This window comes from Podarcis filfolensis (assembly GCF_964270895.1).
Source record: "Podarcis filfolensis genome assembly, chromosome: 2".
NCBI classification, from domain to species: domain Eukaryota; kingdom Metazoa; phylum Chordata; class Lepidosauria; order Squamata; family Lacertidae; genus Podarcis; species Podarcis filfolensis.
In genome coordinates, this window is record NC_139605.1 from 34,859,866 (window position 1) to 34,884,277 (window position 24,412).

Below are 24,412 nucleotides of genomic sequence, written 5' to 3' on the forward strand. Positions count from 1 at the left end.
AAGTGGTGACTGGAAAAGGAGGATGAGGGTTCTGCATCAATATTGTGTGTGTGTGTGTGTGTGTGTGTGTGTGTGTGTTTAAAGAAGTCATAATTCTCAGTTGAGCCAGGGTATAAAGTGCAATGTGAATTTAGCTTCCAGTGAAACCTGTGAGGCTGCCCACATGTAACAGTGGATAAGGACTGAATGTTCAGCAGCTAAAGCATACAGCTACCTGGTTTTCGTGAAGAAATAGAATGGGTAGAAATAAAAATGGAGACTTAGGAAGGCATGTACACAGTGGTGTTATGTGATAGCTAAAGAATGGAGGCGTTTAAATAATATATTGCTAGCCTTACCCAGCTTGGTAGGAATGTGGCAGATTGAAGTGAAAAGATCAAATGTTTTGCTACACGAGTACTTGTTTAATCAATATGATTCATTAGCTGCCTTCAGTAGTGGAAAGTGAAAACTGATAATGTGACTCAGGATAAGAATTAGAGGGCCTGGCCCTTTAAAAATTCATTCTCTCCAATCAATGGCGGGCGCATCAGCCCCATCTCCTTTGGGAGGCGAGCTGCATTGTCAGTGGAGACAGGCTAGAAGAGAGAGTGCAGACGAGCGTGTGAAGTTACAAGGACCAAATTCAATCTGACTTGAAAGTGAGCAACAAGAACTCCTTGGGAAGAAAATAAATCCCTCTCTTGGCCAAGTGCCTAAGTAATTCTCCTGTGAACAGGAGGATGATATTGGAGCATGCAGCTACTATGAAAGGGGGTGTGGGGAAGGGCACTCTTAACACAGCAAACATTTTCATGAAAAGCTTGTTTTGATATGAGGTTTAAAAACATTCAGGGAACCTCTGGTTTTATCTGGATTAGTTTTGAGGAGCAGTTGGGGTGATTCTCCTCTGTATCATTCAGGATGTTGCTGTAATCTATGGGTTCATTCACACTTTCCTCCACTCTTTCCTGACATGGTCCGTAACCATGTCTGAGCACCCATTTTTATTGCTTTGGAGCTTTCCCCACAAATGGCAATCCACAGAAAACTCAAAACGATGCTTGCTCCAATTCCACTTTAAAGAACAGGTGTTCACGTAGAAAGCTCATGACTAAAATAAAATAAAAAACACAGAACATTAAAGCACAGACCTCTGCCTAGAAAGAGAGGCGCAAAAGGTGTAAGTGTGGCTAAGCCTGAAGTGTTTTTTTATTATATGATTCCTGCATCACATGGTGTTGGATTAGATGATTCCTGGGATCCCTAGTTGTAATCCTATAGGATTAAAAATAAAATGCACAGCTCTCCACAATAGGGGAGAAACAGCAATTCCTTGACTGTGAATCTCTTGGCTGTTCTTCTGTACGTTGAAAGTAAAAAAAAGACAAAGTGAAGTTACTGGTCAAAACATAAACTGGTCATCAAAAAGCCACCAGTAGAGGAGGGGCTGCCCTTTTTTTGTGGTGGCTCCCATTTGCCCTCAAACTGGCTCTCAGAACAGAGAATTCTGGAAGAATCAAAGTGGTGACTGCTAGCCAATTAGAGCAGCAGGAGCAGAATTTGAAATTTCACTCATGGTAATTCCACCATGAAAGCTACTTAACTAAACATCATGGTATATGAAACGGTGGTCATTGGTGTGGGGAGCATTTTGGCAGAGTCAATTTAACCAATTTTCTTTTTCGATCTTACCTTAGGAATGTTTATTTGTTTTTGTTTTTAAAGGAAGATGAGTTTAAAAGATTATTCTCCAGGTTTGAACATGTCATCAGATAGATATGGAAACAGATTTCAAACAAACACAAAAAGTATGCTCCCACATTTTTTAAAAAGATAAAAGCTTTCTTCAGCATTTAGAAAAATATTGGGATGAGTTTGAGTTGGTTGATTAATGTAAAGATATATCATGCTCATTTTCTGGCTTAATAATATTTAATAATATATGTTTGTCAACATTGTAAATGATCTCCTGAGACTCATATGCAGTTTATGCTTACCTATTAGATGAGATTTAGACTCGTCCAGTAAGGATCAAATATACAATAATGATTTTCTAAGTTTTCTATTATAGAACATTAAAACTGACATGCTGTGCTACAAGGTGCAGTACCAGAGAGAAATATGTAGGCAGTTTGCCCATAACCTTAGAATATTGTTATTGCATTGTCACAATTTCAGGAGGAAATTACTTATTGTCCTTTATAATAATAGAATGAATGAAATTTGAGAGAAAAGAATCAGGATGCCATTTGTGAAAAGCAGTTTCCAAGAGGAATGGGCTGTTTCCTACACTGTAGAATTCTCTGGAAAATGCTTTTCCTTTCTCATTTCTCAGAAATTTGAGACATCTTAGAATGACTGGATTTTGGCACCAGGGATTGAAATGATCAATGTCTCCTAATGAGATCTCCACTGAGTGAGCATCTAAACCATTTTGTGTTTCAAGATTATCAAATCCCAATTTAGCTTAATAATAAACGCCCATCTGCTTGTCTTGGAGTGACAGGAATTCCATATTAAAGCACAGGCTTACTTCACTTTACAAATTCCGCTAGATTGAGCAGTGTCCACAGCCTCAGTTTTATCTGACACATAACTTGGGCTGTTGAAGTAATTTAGCCAATTAGACTTGGTGCTGCCAAAAGAATAATGGGTGCAATTTGCACTCAGAGGAATCCACCTCTCTAACAGGAAATGTGTTACTATTACATGCGTGGGGAAAATTATTATTATTATTATTATTATTATTATTATTATTATTATTATTACATAGCATCCAATCCTGTACAGTGGTACCTCGTGTTACATGCCCTTCAGGTTACATATGCTTCAGGTTACAGACTCCACTAACCCAGAAATATTACCTCGGGTTAAGTACTTTGCTTCAGGATGAGAACAGAAATCGTGCTCTGGCAGCGCGACGGCAGCAGGAGGCCCCATTAGCTAAAGTAGTGTTTCAGGTTAAGAACAGTTTCAGGTTAAGAACGGACCTCCAGAACGAATTAAATATTTAACCTGAGGTACCACTGTTTTCACAGAGTGTCTTTCAAAGGCCTTGTCCAGTTTTGGGTATAATTCTGGATTTGTTATGAAGTGATGAAATGTGACAGTCCTGATGAAAATACAGCACATGCTCCTTGATTCAAGCCATAAGGATATGTAGCCTACCTAATTATTCCAGATTATATATCCCTGGCTTTTTTCTTTTCTTTTTTACTTGCACATGTGCAGGGCAATTTTTTGCATGTCTTCTCAGAAGTAACTCCTATTGAATTCAATGAGACTTACTCCCAGGTAAGTGTATATAGGACTGCAGCCTTAGCAGCTTAAAACCGTGATGAATCGGTCTGGCACTTTCTAGCCTTGTTGTGTCATACACCCATTTTTACTGCAAATGCCAAATCTCATCTGAAATAGGCAATTCTCAAATAAAATAAAATAATCTTTCTATTACCTAGAGGGACGCGGGTGACTCTCTGGGTTAAACCACAGAGCCTAGGACTTACCGATCAGAAGGTCAGTGGTTCGAATCCCCGCGATGGGGTGAGCACCCTTTGCTCTGTCTCAGCTCCTGCCAACCTAGCAGTTTGAAAGCATGTCAAAGTGCGAGTAGATAAATAGGTACCGCTCCGGCGGGAAGGTAAATGGTGTTTCCGTGCGCTGTTCTGGTTCGCCAGAAGCGGCTTAGTCATGCTGGCCACATGACCCAGAAGCTGTACGCCGGCTCCCTCGGCCAATAAAGTGAGATGAGCGCCGCAACCCCAGAGTCGGCCATGACTGGACATAATGGTCAGGGGTCCTTTTAGCCTTTACCTTTATGCTGCCAACTTTCTGTTTGGTTTTCTGCAACTGTGAAGATCCTTCGGGCACAATGTGCTTCGTTTTCTGTGTGCTTTTCACTCTGTTGTTCATATTTAGTAAATGCAATACATTAGAGCAGTGGTTCCCAACCTTTTTAGGCCATGCCCCACCTAAACATCTCTAAAATCCTGATCTCTCCCCCCCCCAACCTGGTGACATATAATTATTATAATTCAAAAAGTGAAGTCCTATTCACGTGGAGGAAGAAATGCAAAAAATTTACTGTTAATAACTCATTCTTGAATTGCACCCCCCCTAAAAGTTAAATTGTCCCCCTGTGGGACATGTGCCCCATGTTGGGAACCACAGCATTAGAGGTATCCCAGTTCTATTGGCCTTGCTAGAAGCAATGCTCATGGTATACACCTGCTATTATGTCAAAAAAGAAAATATTTTGCAAGTATTATCACAAAGGAAGAACTCAGTGTGGCTACTTGGATGTCTCAGTTATACACAATGCAGTATCATGTACGTAAAACATCAACTAGACTTCTTAATTTACAAACCCATTTCTTTAAGTAGTAGTGTAATTTGAGCAAATAAAATTAAATGCTTTTGCAGACATATCATTTGATTTCTGTGTCTGCAATGTAATTGATTTGTTGTGCTGTTTTTTTAAAAAAAACACCACAGAGATATCCCCTGAACTTTTCCTAATGCAGTTGTCAACTTTACTTAGAACTGTAAACATGAAATATATAGTGGTACCTCGGGTTGAGAACTTAATTCGTTCTGGAGGTCTGTTCTTAACCTGAAACTGTTCTTAACCTGAGGTACCACTTTAGTTAATGGGGCCTCCCGCTGCCGCCGCGCTGCCGCCACACGATTTCTGTTCTCATCCTGAAGCAAAGTTCTTAAGTTGAGGTACTATTTCTGGGTTAGCGGAGTCTGTAACCTGAAGCATCTGTAACCTGGAGCGTCTGTAACCCGACGTACCACTGTATAATCTTAGAGCAATTGTTCCTAGTGATCTGGCAGTGATCTGTGGTGAAGCCGCAGCCATATCCTGAGCCCTACTGGTTCAGAGACCAGAGGAGGAGATGGGCAGGTGACCTATGTAAGCCAGCAGAATTCTGGATGTGATGGTGGCAGCTCCACAATTCTAATTAAAGTTGACAGCTGCATTAGGAAATGTTCAGGGAATATTAACCTGCGTGGTTTTGAACAAAACATCTAGTCTCCCCCATCTCCCATTGTGGTGAGTGACAGCTCCAGAACTAGAGTAGCTTTAGGGCTGTGGTGGAGGGACATAAGGTCCTGCAAATTCACATCCTCCCGTTTCTGTTGCACATCCTTGATATGCTCCATTCTTGGTCCCACTATCTTCAGAGCACTGCCAGAAGAACAGCCATGGCTGTTCTACAGTTTGCTGACACTGCACCAGAGTGACAGTGGACCACTTCCTCTGTGGTGAAGAGGAATATCTGCAACATCCAATGGACCCTTGTCCACCTCCCAGGATCATAGGTTTGCCACTTGGGTGTTTCCATTTATCACTCATATTCGTCCATAGGTTGAAAATATTCGTGAACACCTTTCTGATGTCATACAGGGAATATTTTCCAATGGCTACTCTACTAATTTACCTCAAGTAATGCACATTTTATATGCTGTCCTTTGGAATGGCAATTTAAGTTACAGCTTTAGGGGTGTAATGTTAAATGAATTTGTTTTATAGCTTAATCAACTCAATATTTAGTTTATGGATGAAGCTGTTTTGGTCCTGGTATCTTACCAGAATAGGAAGTCTGTGAAGTTTAACTTTTCTGTGTGGGGGTAACCCTATTTTTCCTTGTAAATTTATTCTGGTTGCTTTGTTTCCTTGAAAATCTATTTACTTACTTCGCCAAGCGTTTATTAGACATTACAAATATAGGCCATCATAAAACATCCATATATAAAGTTTTAAAATATATACAAATAACCAGCCATGTAAAAATATGTAATAACAAGGTTTTTCATTGGAGATGTGAAGTTTCCTGAAAATCAATAAACTTGTTTTTTTTTAAAGTATACATAAAGTGGAAAAATATTAAATGTAGATAATAATTATAACAAGTATAGCAGTTTTAATGAAATTGAAAGTTATCTAAACTTCCTTTGATATGTCTTAAAAGCACCTCTGGTGAGATTTTTAGTAATATGTATCTAGAAATCATTTTAAGGATGATATTTACACACAGTGGCATTCTTGACTTCTTAATATATTTGACTGTTATTTTACCTTGGTCAAATAATAGACAGTCCAATGATAATATTTGACCAGTCAATTGACCTGTGAGCAAACAATTCAATGCTGCTAAAACGCACAAGGGGGGAAAAACACACACTTTCCCTCCACTGTCTCTTCTCGCCTCAGACCATAGAATACTTTGGGTGATGTTTTTCAGGACAAACCAGTGTGCAGCAACAGTAAATATATGCTTTCTTCCCAGCGCTTTCATTGTCATGCCAACAGTGTGTGAATTTATGAGCTGCTGTCGATTGTCAAGCAGAGCTGTCAGTTTTGACCTGCCTCTTGACAAAAAGCACCTGCATTACACATGCCCTGCTGTGAGCTGTTATCTCATTTGTCCATACTGATGAAATGTAATGAGGGGAAAGAGAAAGCAAGCAAGGCAGCAAATCCCAAAAGCTCGGCCATCTCACAATCTGTATGCGGGTTCTTCTGCTGAGGTTGCCTGTCTCTTTGATATAGAGGTTTCGGGTTATTTTATCAAGCCCCTGATTTGTCTGCAGCCAGCTCTTTCAGACAGCCATTGTTTCTGTGCAGAGCCATTGTACGTATAGAAAGAAGTCTGTGCGCTTCGAGTTGTGACTGGGAAAGAAAATGCAGCCCCAGAGGCAAGCATATAATACACCAGCAGGTTGTCAAAGGACGTTATCATCCCCTTTATACAGGTCCGAATTAAGGCTGGTGGGGGACTGGTTATAATTTTGGAAATGTACTAAGCTGTGAATGCAGTTTTCATCTGTCCTACTCATTGCATTACAAGACATCCTGCCTTTTATATGTACCTAATTGATCACTGGGCTCTGCAGGAGAGAGCCTCCTGCTGATATCATCTTAGCTGGAGGTCCCTTCTGCACAATACTGGAGTTGGGCCTTTAGTGCTGTGGCACCTACTCATGGCAATTTCCCCCACCACCACTCCAATTAAATATGAGACAGGCACCAGCTCTGCTGTCTTTTCAGAATCTACTGAAGACTTCCCTCTTCCAACAAGCCCTTTAGAGATCTTTCCCAGTCTGCACCTGTATTGAAATTGTTAACAGAAGTTTTTAGAAGTTTGATTTTTGTATCGCTTGTGTATTTGCCACCCTGGGCTGTTTGTGTGTGCTAGACAAACATGGCAAGCTTATCTATTGATATATGCCAGGAATGTCATTAGAATATAAAAATGTAAAAGGGCCCCTGACCATTAGGTCCAATCGTGACTGTCTCTGGGATTGCGGCACTCATCTCGCTTTATTGGCCAAGGCAGCTGGCGTACAGCTTTCGGGTCATGTGGCCAGCATGACTAAGCCACTTCTGGCGAACCAGAGCAGTGCATGGAAACGCCGTTTACCTTCCTGCCGGAGCGGTACCTATTTATCTACTTGCACTTTGATGTGCTTTTGAACTGCTAGGTTGGCAGGAGCAGGGACTGAGCAATGGGAGCTCACCCCGTCATGGGGATTCGAACTGCTGACCTTCTGATTAGAATATATAGAATATAGTGAAATTTAAATTGGTTAAATAGCAAGTACATTCTATTTATTAATTGCTGTTTGCATACTTCTAAAAGGAAGAGAACATCTTTTGAAGTTGACCCTGATGGGCTTGCTATTTGGCTGGCTGGATGTTCTAGTCTTTTTCTATATTGTACTATGCCAGAGGTTTTGATCACAATTCCATTTACATATGTTCAGAGACATAGGTATGTAGGAAATCATATTGGGCATTATCCTCCCAAAGTTGAGCACTTAAGACTTTTAGCATTCCATTTATTTCGTTTCCCTTTGAACTGTTCAGGAATCAAAGTTATCCAAAACTGAAGACTTTTCTTCTTTGAGTTGTTGGATGGGGGGGTGGGAATCTATTTCATTTTAACTTTACTCTCTAGCCATGAATAGAATGAATGAAATGCAATTGGTGTGAAGAAATATGATTTATAATGGTAGCTCATGCCTGGCAATGAAAAACCATAAAATGCCGAGATCATCTGTCAGTCATTTTAATGGGACATTTGTGGATGTGAAAAATGAAAAAAGCCTCCCGTAGTCATATGCTTGAAGAAGCAGGATAAGCACACAAATTGTATCCAGTTTAACATGCATGCATACACACAGTTTGGTTAAAGGAAAAAATAGAGTTATACTAAGGTCACTTACAGTGTAATCCAGTAAATGACTACTCAGGAGTAAGACCCATTGAGTTCAATAATATAGATAAGATCATTGCAACATGTTTTGTGTGGGATGGTTTTCCAAGATGGCTGAGAAGCTGCAGGTAGTGCAGGACACTCAACAAACAGACTCACAAGTCAACTCATCCTTCTAGGAAAGCCTGAAAAAAAATGAAACTTTTTATACAGGCAACGATCGATTTACGCACATCCGATTGATGCGTGATTGTGCAAACATGCATGACGCCAAATCCGGAAGTGACCTGAAGACGTCAGTAAAACATCACTAAAATGGTGGAATAGGGGTGAGGTGGAACGTTTTAACATGGGCCCCTCCAATGCGCATGGGGGTCTGGAATGTAACATAAGCCCCTTGCCTGTACCTGATGAAAAGTATGCAGCATTAGAACCTGTCTAGCTTCAATGGGCAGGGTTTAACAGGACAGCTGCCTCAGTTTTGAGGGACCTAGTCCATGCTACTATCCTAATAAGGCGGTACATCAATGATAGGTAATATGGTGCCCTCCAGATGTTGTCAGACTGCTGCTCCCATCTACCCCAGCCAGCATGGTCCAATAGTCAGGGTTGATGGGAGTTGCAGGACACAATGTTGGCTATGCACTGGAGAAAGATGAAGGCAGGAATTGACATTGTAATGATGCAGATAGCCTTTCCACAGTGTTGGGCCTATCATTGGAGAGCTGGGAGGTGGAGATATTTTGTGCTCCTCCCAATGCAGCAAAATGTCGTGGGGCAGCACTACAGAAAGGCCTGTGGCTTTTTCAAGGCTACTCTGAGGAACTCCAGAAAACATTTCCCCAAGTGCTTTCCCAAGGGAATAAACCCATCAGTAATCATCCTGGAGCAGGGTGCATAAATATTTAACTCCAGATGCATTTAAGAAATCATGTATACTTTGTGTTCACAGTCAATTTTTTTCCTCTCAGCATTTCTTCAGCTTGCGAAATAAAAGATTCACAACCAATACACCCAAGCCATCTGCCAGGTGTTATGCTTTAAGACAAGGAGATTTAGGTTGGCTACAGCACTGCGACACCTGGATAAATAGTTCTTACATTGCTGGAAGGGGAAATTGAAAATTAGTCCTAGAGGACCCATTTACCGTGGTACTATCTTCCTTTGCATTTGGCCTCTGCAGGTGGCAATCTTTCACAATATGACCCCAATTTTCTCTTTGGTATCCAAAGTCTCCTGCTGCTGGGAACATATTGAAGTACCATAACCTGCATAGCTATAGCACATAATTTTGCTGTTTCTATGCTCTCATGAACTAGAGCCTTAAACTGGGAAACATTTGTGCTGAGCACTTATGAACACGTTTAGGGGGTTTATCAGTGTTATTGTTCTCCTCATTTGTTTCTCCCCAGGTTTATTACCATTGCATTGTTGCATGCCAAATTTTATGGCATTCTGAGGCAGCAATATGATCTCCACAAAAAAAGTGAGTGCAACATTTGTGCCAAATGAAATTTCACAGCTGTAAAATCTTATTGAATAGGTTCTCCACACACACACAGAGAGAGAGAGAGAGACCCAAAAAAATATTTCTGCTTTCATGTGGCCTTACACTCTCACTGTTTAAAATATCACAGCAAACCAATATCAAAAAGCCCACTAATGTCTGAGAGACTTCATTTGGGTTTCTTTTAGGAAAGAGGAGCTGAATGCTTTTAAAAGCAACCATTGAGGAACCATGCACTTTTAAAAGCAAACATTGATTTTTCTGGTGTCACTTAGGTTTCCCTGGAACAGTAAAGACAAGGCAGTTATCTTTCTATATGTTTACAAAGAATGTAGTCCCAGGTGACTTGTAAAACTGCCTTTATTTCTGTACAGAAGCACACTGGGATGTTAGGGAAGTTGAAAGGGTTTGTTTGCTTGTTTAAAGGACACTCATCCATTACTTTCGTGTGAGAGAAAGAACTTCTGTATCCCACGTGCTGTATCCCATAATCAGGGTCATTCAGGGCATTTTTCTACCTGAGGCAGACAAGATGGTGCCTCCCTTTCAGGTACAGAATTTTAGCACTGGCAACAGGACTGTTAGAATTCCTGCTCCATGATTGCAGTGATGGGATTGTTGTCTTTCACAAGACGGTGTATGTTTTTACACAACAGAGTGGGAAGAGATGGAGACAGGATGTCTGTGTTACTGTGTTCCATGAAGTGGGACTATTGTCCTTTGTTCTTTTCCCTTTTACTGTCTGATGCTAGAGAGAGAGGGAGCCATGTTGCAGTGCTCCGTGTGTGTTTATATGTAAATAAAGTAGATTAGCCAAAATGCTGAGGTCTATCACGAAAGCTCTGAAGACTCTGCAGATCTCTTAAGTGTGCCGGTGTCTGTTGGCATCGGTCGCTGTGATGTTGGGGCAGAAGAAATCTTTTGAAGCTCCCAAACGATCAACCAAGAGGGAGAGAACATTCCAGTCGGGCATGTGTCTCTGCCAGGGTCATACTTGAGAGTAGGACAAGCTCCTGACAAGGACAGCATCCCTCACCACATCTGAAGGCAGATGGCTAGCTTTGGGGTTGTGGGGCAGACTGTGTGGCACACAACTCTTGCCCTCACTACCATTCCTTCTCCGCCTCCCCCTAGTATCTGCCACTTGGAGCACCTGCCTCACTCTGCCTACTGTAGGGCACAACTATCATAAAAGTAGCATGAAGGATAGACAGTAGCACACAGTTTACTTGCATCGGATGCCAGTTCAATCCCTGGCATCACCGTGGAATGGCATGGAAGATCGATAAAGTCTTCAGGCCTTGGAGAACTGTTCCAGTCAGAAAAGTTAATTCTGGTCAGGTCAGCCCATTGATTTGACTGGGTGTAAGGCAACTTCATATGTTCATGATGTACGTGCATTGCATGACAGTGATTTTTTTTAGGCATTGGTTTGTGAAACAGGTGCAGAACCCTTGCAGCTAGCATTCTGTACATTCTCTTGCATTGTTGTTGTTAAGTTGTTAGATTTATTACTCACTGTTTAACCTGAAGGTTCCCAGCGCAGTAAACAACTTCCCATTAAAATACAGCATATCAATAACATGTAGAAATTAGAAAATCAGAAACATTATGCAACAAATTCAGCAGTGAAAAGATGACTCTTCATATCAGCTATCTTCACAGGTTTGAAGAAAAAGAGACATCTTAGTTTGATGTCTAAAAATATTGTGGGAAACAGATGCACAGTATCTCCAGAAGCCCTATGTGGGTCAGCTGTCATTTCTCACAAATCTAACCCTACTCCTCAAAATCTTATTTAACTATGGTGCTGAAAAGTGAGTCATTGTTGAATAATAATAGTCCTTGTGAAAAGATAAGGCAGAAAAGGGATTGAAACATACGTTTTACCCCTTCCAGATAATAAGATGCCTCTTTTTTACCAACCATAGAGAAGGAAATGTTGGCAGATGGAGGGGAGCCGTCAGTGGGAGGGCATGTCGTAGGCCATGTAAGATAAAGCAGTGGGCCAGAAGCAGCCCAGGAGGTGCAGATTGAACACTTCTGAAATAGTGATGGGGGGCACGTTCCTTGGAGACTATGCATAATGACTGGCAAATGTGCACATTGCCTACAGAATGTGCAAAACACAGCCAAGATATGCCTGTTCCCAAAGGCTATTGGGGATTATCCATATTTGCTAGCTAATGTAGTTCATAGATACACATTCCCCAAGGGCTATTGGAGATGATGTTTACTGGCCAAGAAATATGCACAGTTCCCTATCAAAGGGATTATGTGCACATTTTCCATGAGACCTGGTGAACATGCGCAATGGTCAGATGTTAGGCACACTAACCACTCAACTCACATATAATCCCTAACATGCACTCACATTGAGAAACTAGTGCCCACAAATGACATCTACTGTGAGTATAGTTTGGCAGCCATGCACATTCTGAAGTAACCTCACAAGGATATATCCTGTGTGAAGTAGCCTTTGGAATCTCCTAGTTCACTCTGTCATGTAAGTACATACTCAGGGACTGTAAAAAATATTCAAGTGAACAACAGTGTATTATGTGAGCCAGACCCCCCAACTCATTTTCAAAGCCCTTTAAATTAAATTCAGAATCTTGTAGAGTTTCATGGTACACCAGAGCCGTTCCACCACAGGGAACAATTTGATGCAAAGAGATCAGTTCATGAAATTAATAGAACACTAATTCACTTATAAACTTCATCACACCTCTTTCAGACTGTCAAAAGTAGACAAACAGGTGTCTGCTCTGAATAAATTGTGGAATAGCCCTAGGCAGATGACTTCTTGTTAGATGTTTTAAAATCCTCCATAAGGAGTCTTATGACAGACACATTTTACCAGACTAAGAAATCATACATATTCATGAGAAAGGGAATTTCAATTTTAGTGTTAAAAAATGGCTGTCTGCCTTCATCACCTTTTAGTCCTGCTTAGACCAATCTGACAGCTAATTAATTACCTGAGCCATAAATGCACCTCCAATTTCAGCATACTAGGTGAAATTTATCAGCTAGGGTGATTAATACATTGCATGTTGAAATCCCTAATGGATGAAGGAGCCATCTATATTAGAAGGGCCTATGGATTGCAAATTGTATTTTTGATATGGTTACTCCAGAACCAGGGACATCTTCTGATCTCATGACTTTTTTATTCTGGAAGCATTCCAGAACCTCAAAGGAACCAATCTAAACATACAAGTTTGATATGAGAATCAGGTCTTTTTTGCTCTGACTTTAATAAGTATAGACAATTTACAGTGTTATTTTAAACTACAGTTTTTTAAAAAATATATATATTAGCTTTGTTATTCTGTTCATACAGAATACAACATGAATATTTGTATTGTGTGTGTGTGTGTGTGTGTGTGAACATGGGTGTGTGGGAGATATCAGCATTGTTTTGAATGAAGAAAATAATTACAAACACAGAGGTGGGTAAACTGTTCTAGCCAGTGGAACAGATCATTATTTCCTCACCCCTTGGTGAGCTAAACTTTGACAGGTGGGTAGAGAAACTCATCTGTCAGTTGCCTGATGTCATTGTGTGGTCAGGTGATGCTATGCTTTGAAATCCCTACTGTCAGAACTACAAGACACAGTGCTGGGCTGCTTGGAAGCCCTTCGAAAACAGCTTTACATCTTGTTTGAGAAGGAGGAAGCAGTGTCCACCCTACATAAGTAGAACCATATACCTCTCCAGATCTCTTTGACAGCATATACTTAGTAGATTCTACTACAAAGTGCTTTCCTTGGTCATTCAAGCTGTTAATTCAGTCCAAATCTGTCTCAGCAGCATGTTCCCCAAAGTGAGCTGTCCTAGTTCTCCACACCCATACAAAGTTTGCCAACCAGTCATTACATACTGTACTGTTTTGGTCCCTTTTCCTTTTTATCTGGCAGGTAACTTGCACTGGGATCTAAAAAGCCAGTAAATTTCAGAGCCCTCCCAAAATATGCTAACCCCAACACAAGGTTTTTAAGACTCTTCTCATTTCCCACCAGATTCCACCCTGGTCATCCATGAACCCTACTTTATCACTGAGAAACCAAGCTCTATTTTTGCTTGCACTGTGGCCTGCTATATTCTTGCAGGCTTTGCCCTTTGATCTATCTTGGCTTCACAACCTGGTTCTGCTCCAGAGAGGACACTTTTTTAAATCAAAGTTTAGGAAGCTTGGCCATAGTAGAAATACTGCAGGCTGATATGTCTTCACAGCATCTATATTATATTAGGTATATGCTTGGAAAATTGTCACTACCTTTTATAAATGAAGTTGAGAGTGTAGATAACCATAGTGGCAGTGGAAAGTTTCTAGTCTGTAGATAAACAATAATCTCTTGGAGTAAATCCACCTAACTAAAAAGTGTTGGAGAACAATGAATACATTTCTTTATCCTGAACTTCTAGCTAACACATAAGTTCATTTAAAACACATGAGGGCAATGTTTGTCTTGCAATCTAGATAACACTTGCTTGTAACTCTTTGTCTAAGTTAACTCCACTCCTAAAAGCTGAGACATTTTGTTTATTGTTCTCTCCAGACAAATTGTCAGCTACTTATCTCTCTCATTTTATCTCTGTTCATCCTATAAATAGTTCCTGCATGAATAAAGCCTTTGAACTCCAGTAACTATAAGTGATTGTTCCAATCTAATTCACCCAACCTGCAAGGTTTGCTAACACAAAAAAGGGTGTGAATCTAATCCCTACCTATGCTTAGTTTACTACAAAGCTCATAACTTTCAAGAAAAGCTACTCTTTCACTTGGAGCTTGAAAAAGAGGCTTGCAAATCTAAAAGATCAGTAGTGTAACCACCTGCTATGTCAAGGATAGGAAGCATCAAGCCAGGGGCCAAATGCAGGCCTCTTTGTTTTGTTCCCATACCCTTTGCAACCCCTATGCTGTGCCCTCCTTGAGCACTTTTACTGGCTAGAATGTGTTCTTTATTTGTGATAACATCTCTTGCTTGCCCTGACAAAGGATGATGTGATATGAGGCACAGAATGCAGAACATCTGGTTCTTCAGTGGCCTACTGTGCTGTACATCCATACAAATGTTTGCCTTTTGCATGTGAACCTAGAATATCACCCTTTGGTTGAAAATGGGTTCTCCACCCATTTTTAAACAAAATTGTATGGGTAAATTTCAACCCACTATTTATGAAACCTTTATTAGTAGCTCCTCTTTCACTAGGAATGAGAAGAAGAGACTAGCAAATTTAACATCAGAAGAACCAGAGCTTTTTTCAGGGGGTACTCAAGAATATGCAGTACCAACACCTCTTTTTTGTTGTTAAAAAGTGGCACTTACTGTAACACCTTCATGGTGAGTACTGGCACCTATTTGTCTAGAAAAATGGCACTGAGACAAAAGTGCAACCATCCTCTGTGAACACGACTATGTACAGCATTAGGCTTGAAATGTGCCAGTAGTTTATAAACCAACATCTATTTTGTTCCCACTTGGACAACTCTATTATATTTTTTAATCATGTAACTTAGCATGCTAGTACAATCCCTGTTTGGGGCTTCTTTCGCTTAAGAGCAAATCAGTATGTCTGACATTGGACATGCAGTATTACCATGTGTTAAACAGCAAATGTAGTGGAAATAGCTTCTCATCATTTTCTTGTCCCTACAGAGAATATCACCTTTTGTTTAATTACAAAGCACTGATTTGACAGTCAGATGGTGCAAATGATACTCTGACATTCCCATGGAAACTTCAGAGAGGCTATTTGCATGCCTTGTTATTTTGTACAGTAATAGCTGCAATCATCATAACTACTATCATTTGTTTATCAAATGTCCCCTGGGTGCCATCATTCGTCACTGGTAAAACTTAGTGAGCTACACTGAAGACATAGCAATCAGCATAGCATTACTTTGCAGTTCAATTGACCTTAAAAAACCCACACCTCTTGTAGCCCAAGAGGTGTGTGTTAAACGCTTGCCGTGTAAAAACTCCCACAAATGGAAATGCTAAATTCTGTGTTTGAAGAAAAATTATGCAAATGCCATAATTGTTACCTATTATCATCCTCAGATGCAGATGGAAATGCATTATGGTTTGCAGTACAAGAATATTTTGTTTTTGGTAATGAATTGCCTATTTATAGTTGCAGATAGCTGTCCCCCCGTTTACAATATATTCAATATATTCAGTATGTGTGCGACTGTGTATATGCGCATCACTCCAAACCCAGAAGTAACCCAGAAACATCACTGAAATATAATTAAAAGGGCTTTTTCAATGGGTTTCAGTTATACGTGATTTCACTGACATGTGCAGTGCCTTGGAATGTGAGCTCGGTGGGGGGCTTCCTGTGTAGTGAAAGGATTTTGAATAGTTATCGTGGATTTGGATGGAACAGAGAAAAGTGATGATAGGCTTGACAATATAAAGTCGTTGTGGGGTGCTCCAGGACCCTGTAGAATTGTTGTTTTTCCCCCTCAACCTCCTACACTTGCACCTTTTGAATTTTCACTGTTAAATTACCCATGAAAATGTAGCTGTTGTCAACACGTTAAATAGGTGTTTAATATTTCCATTTCTGGCAACTCGTTTGCTCTTGTGTGTGTGTGTCTTATTTTCCTAAAAAACAAAAAATAAATAAATACATTGACACTGTATGTCATCAGTCTGAAGCAACTTTGGGTAAAAATAACAGAGTTAAATGAAATCATATTCTTGAAACCCAACACAAAAAAGAACATATATTTCTAAATCTCTAAAAAGAGTAACCATTTTTTGTCCCATGTTTGTGTAAAGAGACAAGCCACATACATGCTTTATGTATCCAGTTTGTAAAACATCTCATTTTGAAGAGAACAGAATCAGCTCAGTAACCAAGATAATATGTGGATTAACTTAGCATTCAGAAAATCCTACCCTTGCAAATGCTATTTCTCAAGCTGCAGGAGCAAGAATGAAGCGTGGGCCCCTCTGTACAGATCTCTGCCAGTGTGTAGGAGTACCGCAGAGGCCCAGTTTTGACCCAAATAGGCAGCCCCCCAAAAAGGCCATGGTGGGGTCACTAGCTAATTGCCAGATGCCCTCATAAATATATGGAGACAGGCAACTCTCCCCACCCACCCACAATTACCCAAGAAGGGGTGCTATTTTATAATATATCTCCATTTACAGACAATGTTGTATAAAATGCTTTTTACCTACTCCAAACAGCTAGAAACAGTCCCACATTTTTAACAGTTTAAAACTGCTAAAAGCATGAAGATTTTAAAAGGATTTTTCCTCCACCAAAACTACCACATGGACATTGGATGGAAGAGACTTGCCAGTCTTTTTATGTGAATGGAACATGAACAGGATTCATCACTAGTGAGAAGCATTTACTTGCAGAGCCATAAAAAGCTTGGCTTTTTTGCTACTTTGTTCCAACTACAGAATCCCAATTTAAGAAAGATTTGGATTGTAGAAAAGCAAGGATTTGTGGTTCATCATTGCCGACTGGAAATTCATCTTCCAAATCTGGTTATGCCATAACAGTTTAAACCAAAGCTGTGGAGGAACATTAATTGTTCCAGGAACTAATCTTCCAAACAAGTGCTGCTGAAATTAAATCAGTTTACTTTAAAGAAATAGGGTGGTGTCCACTGTTAGTCAGAGCAAATCTGTGGAAATCAGTGCGCTTAAGTAAATTCAAGTATTTATTTAAGTATTAAATATTCAAGTAAATCTTTAATTAAATAGCTTCCTCAGAGTATGACAGTTGGATTTCACCCAAATGTTTTAACCTCCCATTATATGTTCTGCCATTCATGTGAGAAAACAAAGGGCAAAGTTTTATGAAACGGACAGCTGGAGGACAAAACATAAATTCAGAATTATGACAGATTGGAATTAGAAAAATCTGAATGAAAGATTCCCTCCCCCCTCCCTCCGGTACATGTCACACAAGTGAATATTTTCTTTCCAATCTCTTTTTTCTGCTGCCTCAGGTATCGAGATGAAAACAAGTTCTAAACAGTTCTAAAACATATGGAATGAACATGACAGGGTTGTCTAGGCATGGAGGTGAGCCTGTAGCCTCCATCTGGTACTGCAAAACCAAGTGCAACAGAAACTGCATGTTGTTGTTTTTTTAAAAAAACAACCTTATGCTATTTCATGTAGACAGTGATAGGTCTTTCCCTTGGGATGTGCCTTGTGCTAAGTGGATGTACAACTTGTAAAACAGAAACAAGCACCAAGATGTCACTGAAAGCAATGACTGATTTGTTTGTTTGTTTTTAAAAAATCTTCATACCACATTCACTATCCCTTGTTATTCCCCGATAATAAACTTGTAGTACCAATTAATTTAAGCATTATGTCTTTCTATTCACAAATACAGAAACAATGACAGAAACAACAAAAGCAAGCAGAGTTCTCGCCCTCTTTTCTGTCTGCTTCTCTCTGTCTAACTAATATATTGAGTGAATGGGCCTGAGATGTGTGTATTCAGACTGGACCTATGTAAGTAAAGGTAAAGGGACCCCTGACAAATAGGTCCAGTCGTGGCCGACTCGGGGGTTGCGGCGCTCATCTCGCTTTATTGGCCGAGGGAGCCGGTGTACAGCTTCCGGGTCATGTGGCCAGCATGACTAAGCCGCTTCTGGAGAACCAGAGCAGCGCACGGAAACGCCGTTTACCTTCCTGCTGGAGCGGTACCTATTTATCTACTTGGACTTTGATGTGCTTTCGAACTGCTAGGTTGGCAGGAGCAGGGACCGAGCAATGGGAGCTCACCCCGTTGCGGGGATTGAACCGCCAGCCTTCTGATTGGCAAGTCCTAGGCTCTGAGGTTTAACCCACAGCGCCACCCGGACCTATGTACTCACAGGCTATTGTACATATGGTGATGCACTGCAATATTGTAAAAGAAATGGGGGGAAATGTCTTGTCCTGGAATTAAGTTAGAGTGAAAAGAAATGCGAGCACATGATAGAAATGAATAAAATTATACATGGTGTGGAGAAGGAGGATAGTTTTTCTGTCATAACACTGGAACTCATGGACACCCAATGAAACTGCATGTTGGAAGATTCAGGGCAGAAGAAAAAAAGCATTTCTTCACACAGTACATAGTTAAACTAAGGAATTCACTCCTTGATGGCTATACTCTGCCTCCATGGATGGTTGGCCACTGTGAAAACAGGAGGCTGGACTAGATGGGCCACTGGCCTGATCTAACTGGCTATTCTTATGCAGATCAGTGTTTGTAGGTAGAGCGTATAAAGAAAACACATGTTTAAGTTAAGGGTTATGTACAAAAGAAGCAAACCCGGAGCTAGAACTATGAACAGAGTGAAGATACGAAATGGCATTATTGTGGAAATTTCAAGCAAGTTCATAGAATCATAGAACGTTGGAAGGGATCCTAAGGGTCATCTTGTCCAACCCTCTGCAATGCAGGTATCTCAGCTAAAGTATCCATGGCAGGTGGCCAGCCAATCTTTGCTTGAAAACCTCCAAGGAAGGAGAGTCCATCCACTTCCGAGGGAGTCAATTCCACTGTTGAGCAGCTCTTACCATCAGAAAGTTCTTCCTGATGTTTAGTCAGAATCTCCTTTCTTGTCACTTGACGCCATTGGTTCAGGTTCTACCCTCCGAATTGGGAGAAAACAAGATTGCTCCATCTTCCATGTGACATCCCTTGAGATATTGGAAGATGGCTGTCGTATCTCCTCTCAGTTTCCTATTTTCCTAGTTAAACATACCCAGCTCCTTCAAGCATTCCTCATAAGGCTTGATATCCAGACACTTGATCATCTTGGTTGCCTTCCTTGTTCCAGCTTGTCAATATCCTTCTTAAGTGGTTGTTTTGCTATGTAATAGTAGACCTTTCTCAGATAACTAACAATGTAGTCTGTTCAGAAGTCGGTCCTGTTGAATGCAATGCCTCTCCTCAGTGCCTGATTAAGTAAGAGATGTAGGTGGATGGTGAAATCTTCAACAATACATGACAAACCACTAGTTGTGTAAAGAGTATGTATTGTAGGACAAAAACAGCTGTTACCTCTTCCTCCATCACAGGGCCATTTACTAACAGTTGCTTTAGAGGACGATCCAGACATTGTATTGTCTTGTGAATATTTTTATGATTGAAATTTGAGCTTATTTTTAAATGGCCTTGTGAAGATTTGTTTCATTAAAATAAATAATGATGATGAAAATAACCATTCCTTTTGATTCGACTCACTAGTAAAGCCCCATAATAAAAACACAAGTCATTTCAGCTACCCACTTCTCGCTAGCAGAGAAACACAGAACATCTCAATTGATACAGAAAAAACTATGAAATTGTCTATTGAATGATGCTTCTTTTAAAAGTGTTAGTACAAAAAGTAATTTGTTCTTAGAGAGAGGCAATTGTCAAATGTGACCCTGCAGTAGCGTATTTACAGCCCAATTGTCCTTCTCTTTATAGGCTTTTATGGTGAAAGAGTGGTAGTCGCTAAATAAAATATGATGTCCAAACTGTGGCATTTCATAGTACAACCCCCACAAGGACCTGATCCATAAGTGATTAGAGGATGCAACAGCCCCTTAGCCATTAAAATTGTCTATTTGGTGCCATATGTGCTGTTCGAAGTTTTCTAGTTAATATCGCTGCACTTTAAAGGCTATTTGCAGCATTTTAAGGTAATTTTGTGTCATTTGCATGGAAAACATGAGATTGTGGCACACATGGAAATTCAAACTGAAATATTTTATGTAAAGTAAATGATCAAACCTAGGTACCTTTGCATTCAAATGATATCCTGAGGGTGTTCTTGTTGCTAATGTACTTTAGCAAAGTTTGATGTGTTCTTGATTTCAGGTTGATGTAACTTTTTTTGGGGGGGTTGAGCCAGATTAAAATTCTGAATTGTTGCTGCTCCTGAACAAATGTGTTGATCAGAACAAAGCTATACACCAGACGTTGCACGTTTCTGAATATTGTGAAAAATCTCTCAGCCCAAAACTATATCAAACATTTTTTTAAAAGAAGTGTATTTTTTTCAAGAAACTACGTTTATAAATGTGCATTTTGAGAGAATATAAGTTTTAAAATGCATATTTAAATATGTATTTCGTGAGAAATTTTATGTGGATTTTTTTTTAAGGAATGCATATTAATGTGGAAAGTAGGATGAAAAGGATTTATGAGGAAACATGTGTGAAAACCTCCTTGGAAGGTGATAGACTCACCTTTAGTGGAGGTTTTTAAACAGAGGTTGGATGGCCATCTGTCCAGGGATGCTTCAGTTGAGATTCCTGCATTGCAGGGGGCTGGACTAGATGACCAACTCTACAATTATATGCTTCTTTGCAAGAGACAGAGGAAGAAATGGGCTGGCTCATCCATCTCTAGCCATTCTTCCCTAGCCAGGTGTACATTTCGTGCACAACAGAAGCAGATTTTGAAAGACAAAAGGAAGGACTTCTTTGCATAGTGCCTTGTTGACAAACGGATTTTGCTGCCACAAAATGTAGGGATGGAACTTCTTCAGTTGAGGATCAGGCATGGAGGATAAGCCTAGCAATTGCTACAAGTCATGATGTCTACACACTGCAGAGCAACACTAGGAGAGGGCTATTGCTCTTTTTTCTCAGTTGTGAGCTTTCCATGGGCAGCTCATTGGTCACTGCGAAACAGGACATCCAGCAGAATTGTTTTAACGTACTTAATGATGCACAGTAGTGGTGAAGAGGCAAGGAAGACATTTCTATAAAGTAGCCTTTGAGGTCCTTTGTCAGTGTGGAGTTCCAGATCTGATACCCACTGAGAGCTGCAATGGACTCAAACTAAAATACAAATTGTCTGCTAGCTTTGGCTACCAATTTCAGGGAAGGTCCTCTGTAAGTTACCCTTTTCATGAAATTTGGCACAGGGAAGAGTAATCTCCCATACTGTTGCAAGCTGAATGGCAGGCTGCCCTTTAATCTCAGCGCACCCTCTGAATAATTATGGGGCAAAATTTAATCTGCAATTAAAGCATTAGTTGATTAAGCTACTAAATAAATTGATTGAGGCTTGCGAGGCTTCTTAAAGGCTCTGTAACATGAATTAGCAATTCTTCATCCTTTCCACTGTACACATGTACAGGTGGGTCACCCATTCAGGCACTTAACTCTCAGCATATAAGTAGATTTATCCTATTTGATGGGAGCAATTGTCCAAGAAGCTAAAATCATGCTTTAGTGCCTGACTGGTTTACTAGACCTAGAGCGATCAGTCTTTTTTAGAAATGAGAGGAACCTTTGAGGCTGAATAGCATGAAAATAAGGGGATTTTATTCTTGACTTACACTAGAGAGTACCTGAGAAAAATGGTAATTTTCCTCTTTTTTAGTCAACATTTTTTTAAAAACTAGGCCTTAACTAGGAGGACCAAGGGACGCGGGTGGCGCTGTGGTCTAAACCACAGAGCCTAGGGCTTGCCAATCAGAAGGTCAGTGGTTTGAATTTCCATGACGGGGTGAGCTCCTGTTGCTCAGTCCCTGCTCCTGCCAACCTAGCAGTTCGAAAGCACGTCAACTTGCAAGCAGATAAACACTCTGTGGACTAGCTACCACTCCGGCAGGAAGGTAAACGGCATTTCTGTGCACTGCTCTGGTTCGCCAGAAGCAGCGTTGTCATGCTGGCCACATGACCCGGAAGCTGTCTGCGCACAAACACCGGCTCCCTTGGCCAGTAAAGCGAGATGAGCACCGCAACCCCAGAGTCATCCATGGCTGGACCTCACAGTCAGGGGTCCCTTTACCTTTAGGAGGACCAAGTTTCAAATCCCTACTAAGCTATAAAGCCATGGGACAGCCATTATCTCTCAGGCAGGGACAGTAGAAGTGGGGACGCAGGAATATCACTGCCACTCCCTGGGATAGTGCAGGGCTTGTTCAGGATGGCGGCAAGTTTGAGAATTCACAGATGCACCAGCAAAAGCAGTGGATTGGCTCCTCTGATGCCCTACAGAGACCTGACCTCACCACTACCCTGCTCTACCCCTTTCATCATTCAAATAAGTGACATGAAAACTGATGTTTAAAGGCCAGCTCTGCCCCTCTGCTGCTTCATCATACCAGCACTCCTGTACTTAGCCTAACATGCTACTTGGGTAACTGCCCGAAATCCTTGGAGGAAGAATCCCCCATCCTAGTGGGATGTCCATCCTTGTAAAAATGCATAAGAAGATAATGTTGGTATCTTTGTGTTGGGGGGAAGAGCAGCTAGCTACATCCCTCGTAAGAAAAATGGAAAAGTGTGCTTGAAACACACATTCGCACAACCCATGTAAGTGGAACCGGGATGAGTTGTGGTGAGGATCTTAAGGTACCAGTGGTGTTGGCTGTAGTGTAGACTTTACAAAGAAACTCTGCCTAAGTTTTTGTTCGTTGGAGCTCAGTCATACAATACCTGGGATTACAGAACTTCAAAGCCTAGGGGATTCCTTGAGTTGTGCTCTGTGGACTAGCTAGCATACTTCCCCCTTGAGCAACGGTCAGCAAACTTTTCCACCAGTGGGCTGGATCACCCACACACGGGAGCGTGCGAGAGAGAGCGCACGCGTGCACATGCACACATGCCCGCCCGCCGCTCTTTCCCCACTGGTTTTCAGAGCCATGGTGGGGGAAGAGGTGATGTCTGCAGCTTCCTATTGGCTGCAGGAGCTTCCTGCAGCCAATAGGAAGCTGTGGCTGCATCGCGGTGCACCAATTTAGCTCCATGCAGGGACTGACCAAGTGGGCGGCAAGGGCCGGGGGCCAGTTTAACAACCCCCTCGGGCAGTATTCGGCCCGCAGGCCATAGTTTGCCAACCCCTCCCCTTGAGTGTTAAAATCAGTTTTAAGAACTTTGCACAGCTAAGCTATGGTTAGTGTCCAGGACACTAATAGATTAATTTTTTTAAGGCAGTTGAAAAATAGAGGTGGAAAAATAGAGGTGTGATTTGACAAGAACAAAACTGGAAGCAAAACCGAAAAGACTGAGCCAATGTTGCAAACTGGGAGAGAAGTCTCCCAAACAAGATGTATTTTTCCGAAAAGCTTGCCAAGGAAGCTCATAAATATTGAGTTGGTTCTGGGAAATTTGCCTGTTATATTCCAGCACCCAGGACTCAGCATGCAGTCCCCTTGTTGGACTGTGATGACTCCATGTCTTAATCTTCATTCCAGGAGACAATAAGCTCTGGCAGAAATAGTTCAGTGAAGGGAATTATGTACATGATAATATTTTATGATGAAAAACACCAATTTTGTAGACTTACCTGAGAGTTAAGTTCTGTTTGATATAGTGAGATTTACATTGTGTTTATACATAAGATCGTATGAGATTTCTAACCTAGAAATATTTGGTTTTACTGCAAAAGTATCTGCAAACTTGACAGAGCCCTGTCCTGTTTATATTATTTGGTCTTCATATGGTGTGAAAATGTGGGTGGGGATGAAGCTGAATGACAAGAAGATTGAGGGCAGACAATGGAAGTATTTCTTCACTCAGTGCATAGTTAAACCATGGAATTCACTAACACAAGACTGAGTGATGTATGCCATCTTGGATAGCTTTAACAGAGATTTAGATAAATTCATGGGAGAAAATGCCACTAATGGTTACTAGTTCTGCTGGCTATATATTGCTTCCAATATCAAAGGTAGGAAAACAGCTGCTGGAAAAACCAAATGGTAAG

General features: G+C 40.8%; 1 protein-coding gene across 3 annotated transcripts in view; it reads left to right on the top strand.

Annotated features, from left to right (window-relative positions):
- GRM7 (glutamate metabotropic receptor 7) overlaps nucleotides 1–24,412 on the top strand; it is a 393,161-nt gene that overhangs the window by 334,003 nt on the left and 34,746 nt on the right. The gene's annotated exons all lie outside the window — the stretch shown is intronic.